Source organism: Phyllobates terribilis, unplaced genomic scaffold (genome assembly GCF_046119375.1).
Source record: "Phyllobates terribilis strain yellow unplaced genomic scaffold, ASM4611937v1 Scaffold_34__1_contigs__length_13252353, whole genome shotgun sequence".
Lineage (NCBI taxonomy): Eukaryota > Metazoa > Chordata > Amphibia > Anura > Dendrobatidae > Phyllobates > Phyllobates terribilis.
This window is the reverse complement of record NW_027362794.1, coordinates 12872722-12896087: the sequence shown is the minus strand read 5'-3', so window position 1 is coordinate 12896087 and position 23366 is coordinate 12872722. Positions and strand designations below refer to the sequence as shown.

Below are 23366 nucleotides of genomic sequence, written 5' to 3'. Positions count from 1 at the left end.
CAGGCTGTTACCCCCCCATATTATGCCCCATGCATGCTGTTACCCCCCCATATAAAGCCCCATGCAGGATGTCACCCGCCCCCAATATAATGCCCCATGCAGGCTGTCACCCCCGCCCATATAATGCCCCATGCCTCCATACATAAAAAAAAAAAAAAAATCAAATATTCACCTCCCTCCTCCTCACCTGCTGCCGCTGCTCAGGTCTATACTCCTGCGTTGCCGGCGTCTTCCCGCTCTGCGCTGCCTGTGATGGCTCAGGGGAGGACGCAGTGGAAAGTCGTCACCGCACCCTCTGACCTGAGACGTCACAGGGAGCGCAGACCAGGAAGACAGCGGATCTGCGAAGGCACGGGGAGAGGTAAGTATCCGGCTGCCGGGGCCCTGAGCAAGCGGGGGAGAAGGGCGGGCGCTGGCACTGCTCTCCTCCGCCCATAGCCCGGCAGGGAGCCCGACGGCAAGTGGACCTCCCGCCTGCTCAGGGCCCCGGCACTTGCCCGGGAGCTGACGCCAGCACTGACTACCACTCCACCAGCCTCCTTGGTACTATCATGCCCACCCAGCATGTCCTGCCAGCCCCTGGTGGTAGTACATGCTGCTAGGCATAGTACCAGTAACCAGAGGCTGGAAGCAAGACATGCTAGGCAATGGGCATGATGATAATCATGCCCACTGCCCAGTAGTATTTACTGCCAGCCTCGGCCAGGGGTCCTCCCAGTCACTCCCACCGATCCCTCCCCCCGTCCCGGCCCCTGCTTTTCATACTCACGCGTCGAGATGAGAGGCAGGCCTGCAGCCGCTGCCTGGAGCGACGCCGGGTCCGTCAGCGCGCACAGGAAGCAGTCCCAGGGCGATGACGTCATCACCCTGAGACTGACCTCCTGCGCACGCTCCGGCAGTGTCGCGCTGCGCACAGGAGGCAGAAGGCCACTGCGGCAGCAGGCAGAGCAGGGAGATCGCTCTCCAGAGGGCCCATCACTAATCATATCGGCAGTGCTCCGACATGATTAGCGAACCGGGGGGGCCCTCTGTTCTCTGTACAGGGGGTGTAGGGGGCGGGGCTTGATGGAGACATTAGGGACAGAATGGAGGCAAAATGGAGACATGGGGGACAGGATGAAGACCTTGTGAGGGGGGTCATGTTACTGTGCAAGGCGACACTAGGTTGCTTTATTTTCTTTATCTTGTGCAGTGTAGAAGCTGGGGAAAAATTGGGGAATGTGCTCTGGAAACTGTTCTTGATAACTGTGTTATCTTATGCAGAGATGAGTCCTGGCTGGAAGAAGTGATGGCAGTCTGCGCTGGATGAAGAGGAAAAGCAAAGATGAAGGACTTCAACTAGAAATGTCACCGGTGAGTCAATGTGTTATCTGTACATTTACACTATACACTGTGTACGTTGTACAGAGCTCCTGTGTATAATGGTACTTATGGTAATATTAGTTTTCTTTTTTTTATTAATAATCAGTATTGTAGTATTCGGTCACTATGTGGTGGTAATATGTGATCTGGTCATAGTGTGGTGGTATTTGACCCTTGTATGTGGTATTATTCGGTCACTATGTGGTGGTATTATGTGATCTGGTCATGGTGTGATGGTATTTGTCCCTTATACGTGGTATTATTGGTCATTTTAAAAAATATATGTAACACATTCCCATAAATAAAAATATACCTAAAAAGAATATTGGATATTATAAGAAATTTTTAATAGGTTAGCGTAGAGTATGGCCCGGCCAGAAGAGTCTCCTTGCCGTGGTGGTGACTTAAAATATCTTTTGGCAAAAACAAAAGCTGCTGGCTATATATGTGATCTGCTGTTCAATGGGAAATGTTAATGTGTGATTGGTGAAGATGTGGTGCAGAAAGTAGAGTTTTTCCAGGAGTGGGCGGTGGGACTGTGGAACTTTTGAGGGATGGAGACAGAGCTGGGGTGGAGGTGGAGCTGGGATGGAACCTGGCTGGAGTTTCAAGGGGGCCCAAAAATTTTGTCAGTATGGGGCCCCCAAATTACTGGTGGCAGCCCTGCATCTGATGGATGGCTCTAGGTTTGGTGAATGCCAGGAGAATGTGACCTGCCTGAATACATTGCAGGGCTGCCTCCAGGAATTTTAGGGCCCCATACAGCCAAAGTTTTTGGGCCCCCCTGAGACTTCACCCCAGGCTCCACACCAGCTGCACCCCTCGAACCTTCCACAGTGCCACCGCTCACTCTTGGAAAAACTCCACTTTCTGCACCACGTCCTCACCAATCACATAGTAACAGTTCCATCGAATACCAGATCACCTACATAGCCAGCAGCTTTTGTTTTGGCCAAAAGATTTTTTTAAGCTGCCACCACGACAAGGAGATTCTTCTGGCCGGGCCCTACTCTACTCTAACCTATTAAACATTTCTTATTTTACCTAAAACTCTTTTTAAGTACAGTATATAGGAGCTCTGTGTATAGTATGTAATGCATAGTGTAAATGTACAGGTAACACACTGACTCACCGGTAACGTCTCTAGTTGAAGTCCTTCATCTTCGCTTTTCCTCTTCATCCAGCACAGACTGCCATCACTTCTTCCAGCAAGGACTCGTCTCTGCAGAAAATAACACATAGTTATCTAGAGCAGTTTCCAGAGCACATTCCCTAATTTTTCACCAACTTCTACACTACACCAAATGAAGAAAAAAAGCGACATAGTGCCACCCTGCACAGGAACAGTGCCCCCTCCCCACTGAAAACAGCATTCTCAAAAATAAAATACATCACACTTGTAATAATGTCCTTTTATTAGCCCCTACAGTAATAATGTAATAATGTCCCACATCCTGCTTCCATATGTACTCCATTCTGGACCCCATATGTCTTCATCTTGCCCTGATATGTTCTCCCATCCTGGCCCCATGTGACTTCATTCTCCCTGCATATTTCTCCATTCTGGCCCCCATGTGTTAGCTCGCATTCTGCCCTGCATGTGTCAGTTCCCATTTTGCCCCCCCATGTCTCAGCTTCCATTCTGCCCCCCAGGTCTCAGCTCCCATTCTGCAACAATGTATCATCTCCCATTCTGCCCCCCATTTCTCAGCTTCCATTCTGCCCCCCAATGTGTCAGCTCCCATTCTGCCCCCCAATGTGTCAGCTCCCATTCTGCCCCCAATGTGTCAACTCCCATTCTGCCCACCATGTCTCATCTCCCATTTTGCCCCCCGTGTCTCAGCTTCCATTCTGCCCCCCATGTGTCATTTACCATTCTGCCCCCATGTCTCAGCTTCCATTCTGCCTTCATTTCTCAGCTTCCATTCTGCCCCCCATGTCTCAGCTCCCATTCTGCAACCATGTGTCATCTCCTATTCTGCCTCCCCCCATGTGTTAGCTCTCATTCTGCCTACCCCCATGTGTTAGCTCTCATTCTGCCCCCCTTGTCTCATATTCCATTCTGCCCCCCTTGTCTCATATTCCATTCTGTCCCCCATGTGTCATCTCCCATTCTGCCCCCCATGTGTCATCTCCCATTCTGCCCCCCATGTGTCATCTCCCATTCTGCCCCCCATGTGTCATCTCCCATTCTGCCCCCCATGTGTCATCTCCCATTCTGCCCCCCATGTGTCATCTCCCATTCTGCCCCCCATGTGTCATCTCCCATTCTGCCCCCCATGTGTCATCTCCCATTCTGCCCCCCATGTGTCATCTCCCATTCTGCCCCCCATGTGTCATCTCCCATTCTGCCCCCCATGTCTCAGCTTCCATTTTGAACCCAATTCTCAGCTTCCATTCTGCCCCCATTTCTCAGCTCCCATTCTGCCCCCCATTTCTCAGCTCCCATTCTGCCCCCCATTTCTCAGCTCCCATTCTGCCCCCCATGTGTCAGCTCCCATTCTGCCCCCCATATGTCAGCTCCCATTCTGCCCCCCATATGTCAGCTCCCATTCTGCCCCCCATATGTCAGCTCCCATTCTGCCCCCCATGTGTCAGCTCCCATTCTGCCCCCCATGTCTTATCTCCCATTCTGCCTCCATGTCTCCTCTACATTCTGCCCCCATTTTTTTGCTCCATCCAGCCTCCATGTGTCTCCTCTCCATTTTGCCCCATGTGTTATCTCCCATTCTGCCCCCCATGTATCATCATCCATTCTGCTTCCATGCCTCATCTCCCATTCTTCCCCCTGTCTCAGCTTCCATTCTGCCCCCCCCCCCCCCCCCATGTGTTAGCTCCCATTCTGACCCCCATGTGTTAGCTCCCATTCTGACCTTCTTGTCTCATCTCCCATTCTGCCCCCATGTCTCATCTCCCATTCTGGCTCCCATGTCTCATCTCCCAGATTTCCAGTGTGTAGTCCCAGTCAATGTATAGCAGTCATCACCAGACAATGCAGATCAGGCACTAGAATAGCTTACAGCCGTTGATCTTTGGGGATACAGTATATCACAAAAGTGAGTACACCCCTCACATTTTTGTAAATATTTCATTATATATTTTCATGGGACAACACTGAAGATATGACACTTTGATACAATGTAAAATAGTCAGTGTACAGCTTGTAAATTTGGTGTGCCCTCTAAATAACTCACACAACCATTAATGTCTAAGCCACTGGCAACAAAAGTGAGTACACCCCTACTTGAAAATGGCCAAATTGTGCTCATAGTGTCAAAACTTTGTGTGGCCACCATTATTTTCGTTTTGATTTAAATTATTTATTTATCATGAATCAAAAAAGTAAAGACAAATCAGAGATACAACAATGGTGGAACAACATCTGGAAATAAGATATTACAGGAAGATCAAAAATTAGAAATCAAACAGAAGTGCCAGTTGAGTAGAGCTAAAGGTGAGGATTAGTTCCGACAAGAGGAAGAGAATTAAATAGATGATTCGTGGCCACCATTATTTTCAAGCAGTGCCTTAACTCTCTTGGGCATGCAGGTCACTAGAGCTTCACAGGTTGCCACTGGAATCCTCTTCCACTCCTCCATGATGACATCACGGAGCTGGTGGATGTTAGAGACTTTGCACTCCTCCACCTTCTGTTTGAGGATGCCCCACAAATGTTCAACAGGGTTTCGGTCTGGACACATGCTTGGCTAGTCCAGCACCTTTACCGTCAGTTTCTTTAGCAAGGCAGTGGTCATCTTGGAAGTATGTTTGGGGTCATTATCATGTTGGAATACTGCGCTTTGGCCCAGCTTCCGAAGTGAGGGAATCATGCTCTGCTTCAGGATGTCACAGTACATTTTGGCATTCATGGTTCCCTTAATGAACTGTAGCTCACCACAGCCGGCAGCACTCATGTATCCCCAACCATGACACTCCCACCAGCAGGCTTGACTGTAGGGAAGACACACTTGTCTTTGTACTCCTCACCTGCTCGCTACCTAACACACTTTACACAATATGAACCAAATAACTTTATTTTGGTTTCATCAGACCACAGGACATGGTGCCAGTAATTCATGTCCTTAGTATGCTTGTCTTCAGCAAAGTGTTTGCGGGCTTTCTTGTGCAGCATCTTTAGAAGAGGCTTTCTTCTGTGACGACAGCCATGCAATAAAAATTTGATTGCAAAGTATGGTCTGAGTACTGACAGGCTGACCCCCCACGCCTTTAACCTCCGAAGCAATACTGGCAGCACTTTTACACCTCTTTTGAAAAGACAGCCTCTGGATATGACGGTGAGCACGTGTACTCAACTTCTTTGTTCGACCATGGCGAGGCCAGTTCTGAGTGGAACCTATCTTGTTAAACCACTGTATGGTCTTGGCCAGCATGTTGAAGCTCAGTTTCACAGTGTTGGTGTTATGATCTGCTACAAGAACTAAGGAAAGATAGGAAAACTGTCCCTACAATAGGACTAAGCTGATTCCCTACGATGCAGCGGGCAACCTGTTCCTTGTGAACAGACCCGCCTTCATCCTCAGCTAGTCTGAACACAGGGAGGGGTCCCTAAAAGTACTAAGGACTGGGACAAAATTGGACACCTCCTAGCAGAAGTTGTAGCGGAGCAAAAAGACAAACAGACAGAAATACTCAGAGGTCCAAGGACCAAGCAAACTATAGAGATAGGTACAAAGCACCTGGCTAGATTAAGAGTCAAAGTAACACTGAAGTCCAGCAAAGCCAGAAGGGCGGAGCTTGAATAAATAGGCAGCAGGTCACGTGACCACAAAATAGAAAAAAAACTAACAGGAGGGTTCTAACAGTACCCCCTCTTCTATGAGGATCCTCCGGATCCTCCAGGCCCAGGCCTATCAGGAAACCTCCTGTGAAACGCTCTGATAAGTCTAGGAGCAGGGACATCATCTGCCCTTACCCAGGAGTTATCCTTAGGACCGAAACCTTTCCAAGCGACGAGATACTGCAATCTCCCTCTATGCCCTCTGGAATTCAGGATACGAGAAATTTCATATTCACCGTCTTCCACCACCGGAGGAACTGTGACAGTGGCGTCCCTATCCCATACATCAGCTTTTTTCAACAAGGAAACATGAAACACCGGATTAATCTTCCAGGAGGAGGGAACCTCCAACCTAACAGCAGACTGGTTAACCACCTGAAGCACTTTAAATGGTCCCACAAACTTCGGACCCAATTTCTTAGAAGGAATCCTCAACCGCAGATTCTTTGAGGACAACCAAACCATGTCACCAACCGTAAACAAAACCTCTTGACGTTTCCTGTTAAAATACTTCTTAGACTTTTTGTTAGCCTCTTGAAGGTTACAACGTACATCAGTCCAAACTCTCTCCAAATCACCGGAAAAATTCTCCTCCTCCGGCACAGCCGACACCAATTTGGAGAACGAACCACCGACGGATGTCTCCCAGTACAACAAAAAAACAGAGAACACCCAGCAGAAGAGGATGTATGGTTGTTAAGAGCAAATTCAGCAAGTGGCAGAAACTCAGACCACACCTCTTGATTGTCTGCGACAAAACAATGCAAAAACTGCTCAACATCCTGGTTCTTTCTTTCTGTCTGTCCATTAGACTCAGGATGATACCCAGATGAAAATGACAAATGGACTCCCAACCTGTCACAAAAATCACGCCAAAAATGAGCCACAAACTGAGGTCCCCTATCAGAAACAATGTCGGTGGGAACGCCATGGAGTCTGACAATTTCCTTGACAAAAGCCTTAGCGAGTGTCTTAGCACAGGGTAGTTTAATGAAAAGAACCAAGTGACACATCTTGCTAAAACGGTCCACGACCACCCAGATGTCAGTGAAACCCTCGGACACAGGAAGGTCAGTAATAAAATCCATTGCAAGATGCGTCCAAGGTGCACTAGGAACCTCCAGAGGGCAAAGCAACCCCGCAGCAGGAGCGTGTGAAGCCTTTGATCTGGCACACACAGTACATTGACGCACCCATTTAATGATTTCCTTCTGCCACCCAGGCCACCAAAAACTGCGACCTACCAGTCTCTTAGTCTCCGAAATTCCTGGATGACCTGCCAACCGAGACTCATGGTACTCCACAAACAACTCTCTCCTAAAGGTTCTAGGTACAAACAACCTCCCATGGGGAGTGTTAGATGGGGCATCCTCCTGGGCTTTCAGAATCCCATCTTCCAAAACGGAGTCCAATGCTGCTATCACAACGCCTTCCTGTAAAATGCTCTCCTCCTCCTCGGTACCAACCATGGGAGAAAAGCTGCAAGATAAAGCATCAGCTTTAACATTCTTAGTACCCGGGATGTAAGTAACAGAAAAATTAAACTGTGAAAAAAAAAGAGCCCACCTAGCCTGACAGGCATTCAAGCGCTTGGCAGCATCTAGATAGATCAGATTCTTATGATCAGTGAAAACCTGAATGGAAAATTTAGCACCTTCCAAGAAATGACGCCAATGTTCAAATGCGAGTTTGATAGCCAGCAATTCCCGATTACCAACATCGTAATTAAGTTCGGTTTCAGAAAATTTTTTCGAACAAAAAGCACAGGGATGTACTCCATCCTTGTTCTCCTGAGACAAAACCGCACCGACCCCCACCGAAGAAGCATCAACCTCGACCAAAAAAGGCTTGGTCTCATCAGGCTGCATAAGGATGGGGGCAGAACTGAACCTCTCCTTGAGATACACAAAAGCTTCAATGGCCTCAGTAGTCCACTGGACCGTATTCGCACCTTTCCTGGTGAGATCGGTCAGCGGCTTAACAATTATAGAAAAATTCTTAATGAATTTTCTGTAATAATTGGCGAAACCCAAAAATCTCTGTATCGATTTTAAACCAATAGGCCTAGGCCATTCTTGCACAGCCTGAACCTTCACCGGGTCCATCTCAAAGCCCTCGCTGGAGATAATGTAGCCCATAAAACGAATTCTCTGCACAGCGAACTCGCATTTCTCCAGCTTAGCAAAAAGTGAATTGTCACTTAATAACTGCAATAACTCACGTACACTCTGCCAATGAGACTCCAGATCTGGCGAATAAATCAAAATGTCATCCAAATACACCACCACATTCTTACCAATGAAAGGTCTCAGGATGTCATTAATAAGATTCTGAAAAAACGCTGGTGCAATGGTAAGACCAAAAGGCATAACCAGATTCTCAAAATGACCCACCGGGGTGTTAAAAGCAGTCTTCCATTCATCACCCTCCTTCATTCGCAACAAATTGTATGCCCCCCGGAGATCAATTTTAGAGAACCACTTGGCCCCCACTAACTGGTTAAACAAGTCAGGAATTAACGGCAGTGGGTAGGAATTCCGTACGGTAATTTTATTAATTTCGCGAAAGTCCAGACATGGACGTAAACCGCCGTCCTTTTTTTTTACAAAAAATAATCCAACAGCCACAGGTGACTTAGAAGGTCTAATGTGACCAGCAGCCAAGTTCGTCTGTATGTATTCCTCCAAGGCCTATCTTTCAGGGATAGTAAGATTAAATAAGCGACTCTTGGGAAGAGTAGCTCCAGGAACAAACTCAATGGTGCAATCATAGTCCCTATGAGGAGGTAGAATTTGTGACTCCTCCTCTGAAAAAAACTTCCAAAAATCCTGAATAGATACAGGTAATTCCCCTCTTTCCACAGCAGCAATGCGACCGTTACAACATTTATCATAACACTTAGGACTCCAAGACTTAATCTCATTAGTAGACCAGTCCAGTAAAGGATTGTGCAGTTTTAACCAAGGCAAACCTAAAACTACTGGAGAAGGTAAATTATTTAATACCACTAAATCCAAATTCTCTTGGTCAATACCATTAATAGTGAGGGGAAATTCAAAAACCTTGTGAGTAACACATTTCAAAGGAGTGTTATCAACAGCAACCACAGAAATAGGAGATGACAAAGGTTTGGGTTCCAATTTAAGTTTTTCCAAAAATCCCTTATCAATCACATTCAGTGTAGAACCACAATCCACAAATACTTGAAATTCAATCAATTCCTCCTGCAATGAGGTACTCCCTGCAAGAAATACTCCCTTAGTGTTTAAACAAGCAATACGGCGTAACTGACCTTTTTTTTTGTTTAACAGAAGCGCACAGTTCTTAACAAAATGGTCAGATTTACCACAATAAAAACACAATCCCTTGGAAAACCTGCGGTCTTTTTCCTGAGAGCGGAGTGGCATCGCCCCAATCTCCATCGGTTCTCCGTCGTCCGAGCAGACCCCCTGATGACTAGGAGCTGCCATAGCAGGAGTTTTCTCCTCATTAACCCTGGCACGCAGTCTCCTGTCCACCTGAATAGCTAATTGCATGGCTTCTTGCAAGTTTCCAGGTGCAGGGAAAGCAATCAGCAGATCCTTAACCCTTTCACTTAAACCAGCAAGAAACAAACATTTTAACGCCGAATCATTCCATCTCACTTCAGAAGACCACCTTCTGAAGTGTGTACAATAATTTTCAACATCACCTGACCCCTGCTTTAAACGTCTCAGTTGTGTCTCAGCAGAAGAGACTCGACCAGGATCGTCATACAACAACCCCATAGCAGAAAAAAAATCTTCCACCGATCTAAACCACGGATCATTAGGTTGGAGAGAAAAGGCCCATCCCTGTGGTTCCTTGCGCAAAAGTGACATGATAAACCCAATGCAATGTGATTCATTCCCAGAGGACCTGGGTCTCAAACAAAAATATAATAAACAAGCATTTTTAAAGGAAAAAAAATCTTGTTGTTTACCATAAAAAAAAATCAGGCAGTCCTACCTTCGGTTCAACAAAATGCACTCCAGGACAGCTACTCACGTGTTGCTGGAGCTCGGCCACCTCAAGAGACAATCCCAGCAGGCGTTGAGCCAATTTCTGAACAGACACCATGCGGATCTCCGGATCTCTTTCCTTAGGATTTTTTATTTTATTTTGGGCTGGACTTACTGTTATGATCTGCTACAAGAGCTAAGCAAAGATAGGAAAACTGTCCCTACAATAGGACTAAGCTGATTCCCTATGATGCAGCGGGCAACCTGTTCCTTGTGAACAGACCCGCCTTCGTCCTCAGCTAGTCTGAACGCAGACCTATAGATATAAGGGAGGGGTCCCTAAAAGTACTAAGGACTGGGACAAAATTGGACACCTCCTAGCAGAAGTTGTAGCGGAGCAAAAAGACAAACAGACAGAAATACTTAGAGGTCCAAGGACCAAGCAAACTATAGAGATAGGTACAAAGCACCTGGCTAGATTAAGAGTCAAAGTAACACTGAAGTCCAGCAAAGCCAGAAGGGCGGAGCTTGAATAAATAGGCAGCAGGTCACGTGACCACAAAATAGAAAAAAAACTAACAGGAGGGTTCTAACAGTACCCCCTCTTCTATGAGGATCCTCCGGATCCTCCAGGCCTATCAGGAAACCTCCTGTGAAGCGCTCTGATAAGTCTAGGAACAGAGACATCATCTGCCCTTACCCAGGAGTTATCCTAAGGAACGAAATCTTTCCAAGCGACGAGATACTGCAATCTCCCTCTATGCCCTCTGGAATTCAGGATACGAGAAATTCATATTCACCGTCTTCCACCACCGGAGGAACTGTGACAGTGGCATCCCTATCCGATACATCAGCTTTTTTCAACAAGGAAACATGAAACACCGGATTAATCTTCCAGGAGGAGGGAACCTCCAACCTAACAGCAGACTGGTTAACCACCTGAAGCACCTTAAATGGTCCCACAAACTTCGGACCCAATTTTTTAGAAGGAATCCTCAACCGCAGATTCTTTGAGGACAACCAAACCATGTCACCAACCGTAAACAAAACCTCTTGACGTTTCCTGTTAAAATACTTCTTAAACTTTTTGTTAGCCTCTTGAAGGTTACAACGTACATCAGTCCAAACTCTCTCCAAATCACCGGAAAAATTCTCCTCCTCCGGCACAGCAGACACCAATTTGGAGAACGAACCAAACGACGGATGTCTCCCAGTACAACAAAAAACGGAGAACACCCAGCAGAGGAGGATGTATGGTTGTTAAGAGCAAATTCAGCAAGTGGCAGAAACTCAGACCACACCTCTTGATTGTCTGCCACAAAACAACGCAAAAACTGCTCAACATCCTGGTTCTTTCTTTCTGTCTGTCCATTAGACTCAGGATGATAGACGTTGTAGTGGAGCAAAAAGACAAACACACAGAAATACTTAGAGGTCCAAGGACCAAGCAAACTATAGAGAGAGGTACAAAGCAACTGGCTAGATTAAGAGTCAAAGTAACACTGAAGTCCAGCAAAGCCAGAAGGGCGGAGCTTAAATAGGCAGCAGGTCACGTGACCACAAAATAGGAAAAAAACTAACAGGAGGGTTCTAACAGTTGGCAATATTCTTATAGCCTAGGCCAGGGGTCATCAAACTTTTTAAACAGGGGGCCAGTTCACGGTCCCTCAGACCATTGGAGGGCCGGAATATAGTTTTTTAAAAAAACTATGAACAAATTACTATGCACACTGCACATATCTTATTTTGTAGTAAAAAAAAACAATACAGGAACAAATACAATATTTAAAATGAAGAACAAGTAAAGTTAAATCAACCGGTATTTCAATAGGTAGGTAACTGTACCCAATAGGAAGCATAGGTCCTCAATAGGCAGTTAAATATCCCCAATAGGCAGCATAGGTCCTCAATAGGCAGTTAAATATCCCCAATAGGCAGGTAAATGTCCCCAATAGGCAGCATACGTCCCCAATAGGCAGGTAAATGTTCCCAATAGGCAGCATAGGTCCCCAATAGGCAGGTAAATGTCCCCAATAGGCAGGTAAATGACCCAATAGGCAGCATAGGTTCCTAATAGGCAAGTAAATGTCCCCAATAGGCAGGTAAATGTACCCAATAGGCAGCATAGGTTCCTAATAGGCAAGTAAATGTCCCAAATAGGCAGGTAAATATCCCCAATAGGCAGCATAGTTCCCCAATAGGCAGGTAAATATCCCCAATAGGCAGCATAGGTTCCTAATAGGCAAGTAAATGTCCCCAATAGGCAGGTAAATGTTCCCAATAGGCAGCATAGGTCCCCAATAGGCAGGTAAATGTCCCAAATAGGCAGCATAGGTCCCTAATAGGCAGGTAAATATCCCGAATAGGCAAGTAAATATCCCCAATAGGCAGGCTGTTTCCCCCTTATAATGCCCTATGCAGGCTGTTCCCTCCTTATTATGCCCCATGCAGGATTTCCCTTTCTCCCACCATATAATGCCCCATACAAGATATCACTCCCCTGTCTTTATAATGCCCCATTCAGGATGTCACCCCCCCCATATAATGCCCCATTCAGGATGTCACCCCCCCCATATAATGACCCATGCAGGATATCACTCCCCCATATAATGCCCCATTCAGGAAGTCACCCCCCCATATAATGCCACATGCAGGATGTCACCCCTAATATTATGTCCCATGCCTCCATACATTAAAAAAAAATATAAAAATCCAATACTCACCTCCCTCCTTGCCTGCTGCCGCTGCTCAGGTCCGGACTCCAGCGTCGCGGCGTCGTCGTCCCTCTCTGCGCTGCCAGTGATGGCTCAGGGGAGGGCGCGGTGTAAAGACGTCACCGCACCCTCTGACCTGAGACGTCACAGGGAGCGCAGACCAGGAAGACAGTGGATCTGCGAAGGCACGGGAAGAGGTAAGTATCGGGCTACCGGGGCTCTGAGAAAGCGGGGAAGAAGGGTGGGCGCTGGCACAGCTCCCCTCTGCCCACAGCCCGGCGGGCCGGATAAAAATCCTCCACGGGCCGCATGTGGCCCGCGGGCCGTAGTTTGAGGACCCCTGGCCTAGGCCATCTTTACATAGAGCAACAATTCTTTTTTTCAGATCCTCAGAGAGTTTTTTTTGCCATGAGGTGCCATGTTGAATTTCTAGTGAGCAGTGTGAGAGCGATAACACCAAATTTAATGCTCCTGCTCCAAATTCACATCTATGACTTTGTAACGTTAATGAGCCACATGAAATCGGTGAAGGAAAGTACCTAATTGAGCACAATTTGGCCATTTTCACTTAGGGGTGTACTCCCTTTTGTTGTAAGTGGTTTAGACATTAATGGCTGTGTGTTGAGTTACTTAGAGAGCACACCAAATGTACACAGTTATACAAGATGTTCACTGACTACTTTTGTGACTTTAATGCGCTTTAACAATATTATTTGTTATATCTCCAATCTATATAGGATACCACCGATACCACCACCTGCCTTGATACCACCACCTGGCTTGATACCACCACGAGCCTTGATACCACCGATACCACCACCTGCCTTGATACCAACGATACCACCACCTGCCTTGATACCACCGATACCACCACCTGCCTTGATACCACCACCTGGCTTGATACCACCGATACCACCACCTGCCTTGATACCACCACCTGCCTTGATACCACCGATGCCACCACCTGCCTTGATACCACCGATACCACCACCTGCCTTGATAACACCGATACCGCCACCTGCCTTGATAACACCGATACCACCACCTGCCTTGATACCACCGATACCACCACATGCCTTGATACCACCACCTGCCTTGATACCACCACCTGCCTTAATACCACCGATACCACCGCCTGCCTTGATACCACCGATACCACCTCCTGCCTTGATAGATACCACCACCTGCCTTGATAGATACCACTTTTTTATTTTTTTACTGGCAATTTTGGATGACAGCCCAATAAACTTTGTTTTTGATTTCTACCTTTCATTACTCCTGAATTTCTTTTTATTTGCTGCACCCTGTTTACATGCTGCTCTCCAGACTAGGTTGTGCTCCCTGTGCTTTTTTTTGTAGACTCAGAACCAGAGCTAGCACTGCCTGGCTCAATTGTCCAGCACTTGCTTCTACCCGCCCAATACTCACTCATTGGCTGTTAGTAATCCGCCCCAGCACTGACCTCATTCATTCCAGCATTGGAACTGACTGAGCAGTGATCCTGTGCTTTTATCTGTGGCAGTGCAGCACCGATCACTTCATCTCACACCCCATCCACAATGATGTCAGTATCATCCCATGTCCCCTACATTACCCAGGGGCATAATGATTGCGGTCTCATAAAGTGCAACTGGACCCATATGACTACTTCAGTCGGATGTGCACCTCAGGACTGAAGTGTGTTGCGGTGCAGAGAATCGGAGTCCCTGGACTACAATACACGCTGCCGGCCAATCAGAGGGCAGCAGCTGACGTTGATGTGCCAGGGATTGGCGTTTCATGGCAGTGACGTTAGCCCACACACATGGTCTAGCCTATGCTTGGGTGACACGAAGTTTGGTCACAACATAGGTCAAGCTGCCAAACTTCGTTCTATGCCGCTGCTGCATGGTAGCGTGATGCAGGTGAGTAGGGTCACATTGCGACTCCTGCGGTGACAAGCTTTAGTCTGAATACCAGCCGAAGAAGTTTTACAATAGATCCTGCTGATTTTCTCGAGTCCGTATATTCTACTCTAATATATATGAGGACAAATCTATGCAGTTTTTGTTTTACATATAAAAATGTAACCATATAACTAGAGATTCATATAGATATTTATTTATAGTGAAATACAGCAAGAAAATGGCAGCACTCCATCTGCGAGATAGTAAAAACACTGATCTTTATTCACCCGTGTAGGTGCGACATTTCAGCTCTTTATACTGTGAGCCTTTCTCAAGCCATGAACATTCACAGTGCATAAACAAGGTATATATAAGATCTACTCCATAATCAGTGATTAATCACTGTACATCAGGAAATCATACTGCAATAATATTCATCTCCTCATATAACAATACTTCATTTTTATTCTGTACCACTTCACATGTATTTGCATATAGTGATAAAAAGCCTTAATTGCATCAGAATGATAATGTGCCAACACTTGTGTTATAATTAAAAACTGCTCACCCAACTGCTGAAGTATAAGTAATATACATAGTATGGCGTCCCAGGGACGGCCTTGCATGTGCTCTAGGCTCAGCTGTGATGTCACGGACCCCAGCTACTCACTGCACCAGGGGCGGACATATGTCTGATGCAGCTGGAGGGGGCCCGCCGATACCAGCGACTATTTCAGCTTGATGTGCATCATCGTACACACATTCAGCTGAAATGTATTACGGTGCAGGGGACCCGCCGAGTCCCTGCGCTGCAATACATGCCGGCAGCCAATCAGTGCGTGACTGGAGACACAGGTCCTCTGTTGTTGTATTATGTTTTGCATATACACATACATTCATATACAGTTAGGTCCATATATATTTGGACAGAGACAACATTTTTCTAATTTTGGTTCTAGATATTACCACAATGAATTTTAAACAAAACAATTCAGATGCAGTTGAAGTTCAGACTTTCAGCTTTCATTTGAGGGTATCCACATTAAAATTGGATGAAGGGTTTAGGAGTTTCAGCTCCTTAACATGTGCCACCCTGTTTTTAAAGGGACCAAAAGTAATTGGACTGATTAAATAATTGCAAATAAAATGTTCATTTCTAGCACTTGGTTGAAAACCCTTTGTTGGCAATGACTGCCTAAAGTCTTGAACTCATGGACATCACCAGACGCTGTGTTTCCTCCTTTTTGATGCTCTGCCTGGCCTTCACTGCGGTGGTTTTCAGTTGCTGTTTGTTTGTGGGCCTTTCTGTCTGAAGTTTAGTCTTTAACAAGTGAAATGCAATTGGGTTGAGATCAGGTGACTGACTTGGCCATTCAAGAATATTCCACTTCTTTGCTTTAATAAACTCCTGGGTTGCTTTGGCTTTATGTTTTGGGTCATTGTCCATCTGTAGTATGAAACGACGACCAATCAGTTTGGCTGCATTTGGGTGGATCTGAGCACACAGTATGGCTCTGAATACATCAGAATTCATTCGGCTGCTTCTGTCCTGTGTCACATCATCAATAAACACTAGTGACCCAGTGCCACTGGCAGCCATGTATGCCCAAGCCATCACACTGCCTCCGCCGTGTTTTATAGATGATGTGGTATGCTTTGGATCATGAGCTGTACCACGCCTTCGCCATACTTTTCTCTTTCCATCATTCTGGTAGAGGTTGATCTTGGTTTCATCTGTCCAAAGAATGTTCTTCCAGAACTGTGCTGGCTGTTTTAGATGTTTTTTAGCAAAGTCCAGTCTAGCCTTTTTATTCTTGATTCTTATGAGTGGCTTGCACCGTGCAGTGAACCCTCTGTATTTACTTTCATGCAGTCTTCTCTTTATGGTAGATTTGGATATTGATACGCCTACCTCCTGGAGAGTGTTGTTCACTTGGTTGGCTGTTGTGAAGGGGTTTCTCTTCACCATGGAGATTATTCTGCAATCATCCACCACTGTTGTCTTCCGTGGGCGCCCAGGTCTTTTTGCATTGATGAGTTCACCAGTGCTTTCTTTCTTTCTCAGGATGTACCAAACTGTAGATTTTGCCACTCCTAATATTGTAGCAATTTCTCGGATGGGTTTTTTCTGTTTTTGCAGCTTAAGCATGGCTTGTTTCACCTGCATGGAGAGCTCCTTTGACCGCATGTTTACTTCACAGAAAAACCTTCCAAATGCAAGCACCACAGCTCAAATCAACTCCAAGCCTTTTATCTGCTTAATTGAGAATGACATAAAGGGATTGCTCACACCTGTCCATGAAATAGCCTTGGAGTCAATTGTCCAATTACTTTTGGTCCCTTTAAAAACAGGGTGGTACATGTTAAAGAGCTGAAACTCCTAAACCCTTCATCCAATTTTAATGTGGATACCCTTAAATGAAAGCTGAAAGTCTGAACTTCAACTGCATCTGAATTGTTTTGTTTAAAATTTACTGTGGTAATGTCTAGAACCAAAATTAGAAAAATGTTGTCTCTGTCCAAATATATATGGACCTAACTGTATATACCACCGTCCAAGGGCGGACACTAAAAGGTTGGGGCCCCTGTTTAAGAAATGTGTCTGGGCCCCCATCCTTTTGTGGTGACAAAGCTATATACACGTAATATAATTTTATATAGTGTCCTCTCTTGTCCTTTACATGTCAAATTCTCAATATTTTGGTGCCCTGTCCTTATTTCATTGCGTTCACTCTTGTTAGAAATAAATTAAAATGACGGCTGATGGAGCATGGGAAAGCTTTTTTTCTAATGGAGGCGGATGATGGACTGGTCTCCTGGTCAGATGCTGCTTCATCAGCAGTCATTATATATCTAACAAGTGAGAACCATGTGATAAAGAGAGGGCGCAGTGATTATCAAAACTAACAAGAATATGCTATGTAAGGGACGGTGCTATACATAATAAGATGCAGGGATTGCCTAACAAACAGGCAATCCCTGCATGTGTTGCAGCTGTGTAACAGCCGCGACACATGCAGCCGTAGCGACTCGAACATAGTTGTTGAGCACTCCGAAAATTCTCGGTCAGTATCCGAGCGTGCTCGGTGAAAGGGTTAACTGAGCGAGCTCGCTCATCACTAGTTACGACCACTAACAGCTGACTAACAGTCACTATGTGTGTGGCCATTTGCTAATATTACTACACTTACTACATATTAGGATAGGAACTTAGAGATGGGAATACTCCTTTAATGACTGTGCTTTACATAATAAGGGAGTACACTATACAATAAGGGACGGTGCTGTATATAGTAAGGCTACATTTCTGTATCAGTGTGCAGCTCAATTTTCTTTTTCTCTCGAACAGCACACAGACCCACTGAGTAAGTCCTATTCTGATCTTCAAAATCAGATCAGAAACAGGACATGCCCCGAGTCTCGCAGACCTCATTCTCGGATCCATGATTTTTACTGATAAGTGAATGGATCTATGAAACCCTGAGTCCATGTGCCAACCAATAAAAAAATCTGGCAGCTCACAGACATTTCACACAAATGTGAGAAGTGGCCTAAGGAATTTTACAAAGAACAGTATTACTCCAAGTCATACACATCAGAATATATACTTACATCTCGTCTGATTAGAGCCATTTTCTGTTGTTTCTTCTCAATCTGGTCAGACCTTCATGTCGACATCTTCCACCCACGACGCGTCTTGTCACACTGATCACCGCAGCCCTGAAAATAATAAGGTCACATATATCATATGTATATATATACACACACACACAAACGTCTCCATCACATTGCTCCTTAAAAATATAAACTGATAAGTAATCTAGCTCTGTGCCCCCCACCCCACATTAACTATAATTTTCGAAGCCCAATAAATAAATATTAGTCAGTGTCTAACATTCCCCCAACTAATTTCAAGGCTATGTGCACATGTTGCATCAAATACGCATCATTTTACTGTACCAGCAAATTGAATGAGAATCCTGAAGTCATGCACACGCTGCCTATTTTTTCCTTACAGATTTGCAGCAGATTCAAATCTGCATAATGTCAATTCTTGCAGCATATTTCACCCATTCCAATGAGTGGAGAAAAATCTGCAACAAAATCACCTTTTAAAAGCACAGCAAAAAAGCGTATTTTATGCAACGTTTTTCCTGCCAACACATTAGGATTTGCAGTAGAATTTTCTGCTGGAAATCCTGAATGTGTGCACATAGTCTTAGTCCCTGCCCTGCATCCATCCCCCCATTCATTATACATACTGTTCAAAATAATAGCAGTTTAATATGACTAACCAGATTAATCACTGTTTTTGATATAAATTATATTACCACATATCAAACAATTTACCAGTTGGTGCAATAGATTCTAAGAAAACCAACAGACTCAGCATTCATGATCTGCATGTTTTTGAGTCTGTGTATTTGAATAATTGAAAGGGGGTGTGTTCAAAATAATAGCAATGTGGAGTTCAATTAGTGAGGTCAATCATTCTGTGAAGAAAAGGTGTGAATCAGTTGGCCCTTATTTAAGGATGAAGCCAGCACTTGTTGTACATGCATTTCTCCTTGAAAGCCTGAGAAATATGGGTTGTTCTAGACATTGTTCAGAAGAACAGAGTACTTTGATTAAAAAGTTGATTGGAGAGGGTAAAACTTCTAAAGAAGTGCAGACAATGATAGGCTGTTCAGCTAAAATGATCTCCAATGGTTTAAAATGGATCGAAGAATAGCCATAATGGCAAAGGTACAGCCAATGATCAGCTCCAGGATGATCAAAGACAGTCTCAAGTTATCTGTGAGTAGACACAAAAGACAATTTTCAAAGTCATGAAAATACATAAAAATCTTTAAATGAGAAAGTGTGTCCAAACTTTTGGTCTGTACTGTATATGTGATCCGTGTGACGGAGAAAACAGAGTTTTAAATACCTGGCCTGTAGGTAACTAGTTTGAACAGCAAACTGGTGTGAATTGCTTCACTGACACACTGAAGGAAATTTTTAATGGAGTCCAGAAATGGCAGTGTTTTCTGACAACGTATATGTGATCCGTGTGACGGAGAAAACAAAGTTTTAAATACCTGGCCTGTAGGTAACTAGTTTGAACAGCAAACTGGTGTCAAAAACTTTGCTGACACAGTGAAAAAAAATTGGAATGGAGGCCAAAAATGGCAGTATTTTCTGAATACGTATATGTGATCCATGTGACGGAGAAAACACGGTTTTAACTAGCTGGATTTCTAGCGCTGTAATATGGAAAGGACCTGACTGTATTCTGCAGTGCCAACAAGCTAATGGCGCAGAAAAAAATGGTGTTCTCTGGATTGCTTTTTAAGCAAATAATGAGGATTTAAAAAAAAAAAAAGTATTCCTGGCCCCTGAGACCTGGGCCTTTGTATAGAAATATCTAACAGCAGCAGAAGGCAGAATTGGAATGGAGCCTCTTGTGCTATATGCACTGCAGTCTGCTATATACACTGCCTGCCAGCCTATGTACACTGCCTGCCTGATATCTCTGCATATGGATTAGTCAGTGCTCAAAATGACTGTTTGTTAAGATGGATAAGTGTAATGTACGGTTTTTCTCCCTACACTACCTAATACACAAGCAAATCTCTCCCTGAAGCAGCAGCACCTCTCCCTACTCTGCCTGACTCCGGAGTGACTGTGACGAGCACAGCGGCGCCAGGTCTGATATAGACCTGATGACGCTGTGCGGCCATCCAACCACTGTAATGCCACAACCACCATGGCTGCGGCATTACAATGAGTGGCAGGCAATCCCTGCATGTTGATTGGCGCTCTAAAGAGCGCCAAACATGCAGGGAGGGGACCCGAGCAACCCCGGGAATACTTGGCGAGCGCCGAGCATCTCGAGCAGTGAGATGCTCGGGCGAGCACCGAGCAGTAGCAAGCATGCTCACTCATCACTAATAAAAAACACTCGACAATACAACCTCAATGTAATCACATTGTTCAGCTCCTGCACCTCCTCCTTCTCATCCTCCTCCTGTTCGGCCTCCATTTCCAAAATGATCAGTCACAAGCTGGAAGCACTGCAGCACTTCCTTGGCCAAGCGGCAACAGGCTGTGCCAAAGATAATATGCTTATGCTTAGGTGACAAACCACACACCGCTGCAGAGTTGTTGAAAGCTGTAACACAGCAGGCAGATCTGTGGCTTTCACCGCTGAACATGCAGCCAGACATGGTCGTGTGTGACAATGTCCGGAACCTGGTGGTGGAGAAATGACAACCGGAGTGGATAAGGTTTCCCTGTATTCCAGTCCTTTCATCTGACCTAAAGAATATGGATGTGGTGAAATACAACTCTCTCCTAGAAGCAGCCCTGGCTAAGAAAAGTATGTGTGAAGGTTTCCGGACACTCTATGGCTGCTTTTTTTTACTGTGGATTGGACGTGCTTATGCACGTTATTTCTCAAAACGCATTGCAGATCAGGCCATTGCCCAACTCTGTAGTCATGAAATTCAAGCCACAAAGAAAGATCTTTGTATGTTGAAGCACCACCCAGAAGTGGTAGCTGATGTTGGACGGGCTGCCATTGCTTATGCAACAAGCTGCATTAGAGGACTTCCTGGGAGAAATGACAGCTGGAGTAGATACGGTTTCCCTCTATACCAGTCCTTTCACAGAGCTAAAGAATATGGCTGTGGTGAAATACAACTCTCACCGTGAAGCAGTGTGAGACTGAAGAACATTGGGCCCACCAGAGGATTTGATTCTCTGAGGGTCCACCTTTCTCTCTCGCTCAAGAGCCCCATAGCAGCTGTAAGGTTTGCACTATGAACTATTCAGAAGGAGAAGCCAGGGCCCACCGGAGGAGTCTCTGATTCTCTGGTGGGCATGTCCAACCCTTCTGAGAAGCAGCCCTGGCTAATAAAAGTCTGTGTGAAGGTTCCCAGACACTCTATGGCTGCTTTTTTTTTTTTTACTGTGGACTGGCTCCAGCAATCTATAAGATTGCAATCTATAAGATCCCTTCACTGGCTCCCAATTGCCCAGCATAACCAGTTCAAACTACTAACACTGACCTACAAAGCCATCCACAACCTTTCTCCTCCGTACATCTCTGAACTACACTGTGTTCCAAATAATTATGCAAATAATATTTTCTCAGATTTTCCCAAATTACCTACAGTACAGACCAAAAGTTTGGACACACCTTCTCAGTTAAAGATTTTTCTGTATGCTCATGACTATGAAAATTGTACATTCACACTGAAGGCATCAAAACTATGAATTAACACAAGTGGAATTATATACTTAACAAAAAAGTGTGAAACAACTGAAAATATGTCTTATATTCTAGGTTCCTCAAAGTAGCCACCTTTTGCTTTGATGACTGCTTTGCACACTCTTGGCATTCTCTTGATGAGCTTCAAGAGGTAGTCACCGGAAATGGTTTTCACTTCACAGGTGTGCCCTGTCAGGTTTAATAAGTGGGATTTCTTGCCTTATAAATGGGGTTGGGACCATCAGTTGTGTTGTGCAGAAGTCAGGTGGATACACAGCTGATAGTCCTACTGAATAGACTGTTAGAATTTGTATTATTGCAAGAAAAAGCAGCTAAGTAAAGAAAAACGAGTGGCCATCATTACTTTAAGAAATGAAGGTCAGTCAGTCCGAAAAAATTGGGCAAACTTTGAAAGTGTTCCCAAGTGCAGTTGCAAAAACCATCAAGCGCTACAAAGAAACTGGCTCACATGAGGACCTCCCCAGGAAAGGAAGACCAAGAGTCACCTCTGCTTCTGAGGATAAGTTTATCCAAGTCACCAGCCTCAGAAATCGCAGGTTAACAGCAGTTCAGATTAGAGACCAGGTCAATGCCACACAGAGTTCTAGCAGCAGACACATCTCTACAACAACTGTTAAGACGAGACTTTGTGCAGCAGGCCTTCATGGTAAAATAGCTGCTATGAAACCACTGCTAAGGACAAGCAACAAGCAGAAGAGACTTGTTTGGGCTAAAGAACACAAGGAATGGACATTAGACCAGTGGAAATCTGTGCTTTGGTCTGATGAGTCCAAATTTGAGATCTTTGGTTCCAACCATCGTGTCTTTGTGCGACGAAGAAAAGGTGAACGGATGGATTCTACATGCCTGGTTCCCACCGTGAAGCATGGAGGAGGAGGTGTGATGGTGTGGGGGGGCTTTGCTGGTGACACTGTTGGGGATTTATTCAAAATTGAAGGCATACTGAGCCAGCATGGCTACCACAGCATCTTGCAGCGGCATGCTATTCCATCCGGTTTGCTTTTAGTTGGACCATCATTTATTTTTCAACAGGACAATGACCCCAAACACACCTCCAGGCTGTGTAAGGGCTATTTGACCAAGAAGGAGAGTGATGGGGTGCTACGCCAGATGACCTGGCCTCCACAGTCACCAGACCTGAACCCAATCGAGATGGTTTGGGGTGAGCTGGACCGCAGAGTGAAGGCAAAAGGGCCAACAAGTGCTAAGCATCTCTGGGAACTCCTTCAAGATTGTTGGAAGACCATTTCCGGTGACTACCTCTTGAAGCTCATCAAGAGAATGCCAAGAGTGTGCAAAGCAGTCATCAAAGCAAAAGGTGGCTACTTTGAAGAACCTAATATAAGACAT

General features: G+C 45.3%; 1 long non-coding RNA gene across 1 annotated transcript in view; it reads right to left on the bottom strand.

Moving 5' to 3' along the window:
• LOC141180643 (uncharacterized) overlaps positions 1-23366 on the bottom strand; it is a 131597-nt gene that overhangs the window by 72378 nt on the left and 35853 nt on the right. Inside the window, exon 3 of the long non-coding RNA XR_012256293.1 lies at positions 18353-18460. This is a non-coding gene — a long non-coding RNA (uncharacterized lncRNA). The remainder of the gene's footprint in view (positions 1-18352; positions 18461-23366) is intronic.